Source organism: Bombina bombina, chromosome 6 (genome assembly GCF_027579735.1).
Source record: "Bombina bombina isolate aBomBom1 chromosome 6, aBomBom1.pri, whole genome shotgun sequence".
Classification (NCBI taxonomy): Eukaryota; Metazoa; Chordata; class Amphibia; order Anura; family Bombinatoridae; genus Bombina; species Bombina bombina.
Window position 1 is genome coordinate 870,756,671 of NC_069504.1, and position 2,774 is coordinate 870,759,444.

Here is a 2,774-nt window from a genome sequence, read left to right on the forward strand (position 1 = left end):
TATAGGGGTACCCTTGCATTCCAATTGGCTGATTTGAATCCTCAAATTCAAATCTGCCAATAGAATAAAAGGAAAAAGCTTTCATTCTACTACACTCATAAGGTTTTACTATCTGAAACGTAAACCAAGGTTGTCTCTTGTTCAGAGGAGGATTGCCTGGTATTTTGCGTATGGACAGACTGACCTTTTTTTTTAGGCAGGACTGGTATAATAATGCATATACAAAGTGCAGTGCAGTTTTTCTTACTTTATATATAAATAAATGCATAATAGTATTTCTGGCCTACTTATGGTCATATACATTGCCAATTTAAGTTAAAACACAGCTTTCATAAATAATATGGATCTATGGCGCTGGAAAGAAAAGAAATAGGTGAAAATCTGGTTTTAACTTTAATGTTTAATGAATAATAATCATTTGTATATCCTAGCAATATTATTATTTTTTATTTTTTCTGTTTTTATACAATAAATAATAAACAATACAACATTTTGAAATGCGTACAATGTATTTATTTGCATAACATAGGTTCAGTTATTTAGTGTGTCCTAATTTCCAAATGATGTTATTGCAATCCTTATCAGGATATCATTGTCTTTATGTTCCTTCAAAGTAAACCATTTATTAGTAAAAACATAATTAGTTTAGCATTTCTTATCAAATCCAAAAGTTTACTCCTCTACTAGCAAAATTAGTTTTTTTTTTACATAAAAAACTATCCTTTCTTTTCTAGGGCCCGTAGGTCAGTCATATTACAAAACTGGTTCAAAGCTAATTTAATTATGCATTTTATATTTCAAGAGTATTTACATTTATTTTATTCTGATTAATGCATCATTTTAAAAATATATTTTAGAACATTTTTGTTACTCTTTTGCTGATGGTTCCAAAAGACTTTAAATCGAGAGAAAACCAATCAACAGTCACAGAGGTCATACTTTTGGGGTTCCAAGATCTTCACAGTTCCAGGATTATAATTTTCTTAGTTTTTCTTATGATTTATATTGCTACTGTAGGTGGAAACCTTTTGATCATTGCATTGGTTTTGACCAGTAACAATCTCCATTCTCCTATGTACTTCTTCCTATGTCAATTGTCTGTATATGAAATTTTGGAAACAACAAGCATTTTACCAAACTGCATGGGCATAATATTGAAAAAAGGTGCCACCATATCTGTTATTGAATGCATCACTTAATTTTGTATGTTTGCATCCGTTTCAAGTTCAGAGTGTTTTATTCTCAAAGTAATGTTCTACGACAGATACATGGCTATCTGTAAACCGTTACACTACACTAATGTTATGAACTTTACATGTTGCATTCATCTAATTATCTGTTCCTGGCTCACAGGCTTCATGATAGCATTTCCTATCACCATCATGCTATATAGGTTCAATTTCTGTGGTCCAAATATCATTGGCCACTTCTTTTGTGATTTCAAACCTATTGTACAGCTATCTTGCTCTGAGACTACCATTATGGAATTGATCTTATTTTTAGTAGCCTCTCCTGAAACATTCATTCAAACAATGTTCATTGTCACTATAATGCATATATCCTCTAAGCTTGAGAGACAGAAAACCTTCTCCACCTGTAGCTCTCATCTTACTGTTGTTTGCACATATTAAGGGACTTTGATTTCCATCTATGTTGCATCAACCCAAGGGCAGATATTTAACATAAATAAGGTCCTGTCTCTTCTGTACACTGCAGTAACTCCTTTATTGAATCCTATAATATACAGTTTAAAGAATAAAGAGATCAAAACAGCCATAGTTAAATTGTATAAAAAACATATGGATACATTTTAAAAATAGGAGTAAATCATTAGAGTGATCTGTAAGTATACAGTAGACATGTGCATTTGGGTTCATATGAATGTGAAAAATCACTAACGTTCTGTAATTTATTGCATTAGGGCATAAACGAGAAATTAGCAGCCCCTCTAAAGAGAAAAGGAGAAATGTGTGTGAAACATCAATCATTCAGAGAAGCATTTGGGTAAATGTTAAAGGGATGATTATTTGGAAACAGAGAATCCAATAACAATTAGAAAAGCTCCTTCTTGCTTGAGTGATTCCTGTGTCAACCAATAATTATCATGGATGTGCATTCATGTTGTTATGTATTCCAATTTGTAACAAAAGTATGGATATTTGTTTAATTAATAAAATGAATATGCAAATGCATTCAATAACTAATTTAAAGAATAATTAATACAATTAATGAGTATATTCTTTAAATCAGGTGTATACTTACCTGTAGCGCACTAGGTTAGATTCTCATTTAAAAATAAGGAAACAAGTATTTTACCATTTCCCAAAAATCCACTTAAAGGGGGTGAAAAGGGAGGGTCATATATGAGGATACCTATATCTAAAAAAAACCCGAAGATATTACAGATGTGAAAATTGGTATTTGGATTCTCCTTTAAAAATAAAGCAACACATGTTTTACCATTTCCCGAAAATTCACTTAAAGGGGTGAAAACGGGGGGTTATTTATACGGATACCTATATCTCAAAAACCAAAGATGTGACAGACGTGAAAATTGGTATTTAGATTCTCTTTTGAAAATAATGAAAAACGTGTTTCCATTTCCTGAACATCCACTTAAGGGGGGTGAACAGGGGGTGATATATTAGGATACCTATGTCTCAAAAACCAAGGATGTTACAGACGTGAAAATGGGTATATAGAGTCTCCTTTAAAAATAAATAGACACGTGTTTTACCATTTCCTTTAAATCCACTTAAGTGTGTTGAAAAGGG

At 31.7% G+C, this 2,774-nt stretch overlaps 1 pseudogene; it reads left to right on the forward strand.

The window, feature by feature from the left end:
* The first annotated feature begins 881 nt into the window (after window positions 1–881).
* On the forward strand, window positions 882–1,814 carry LOC128664742 (olfactory receptor 11L1-like; annotated as a pseudogene).
* The last annotated feature ends 960 nt before the right edge of the window (window positions 1,815–2,774 follow it).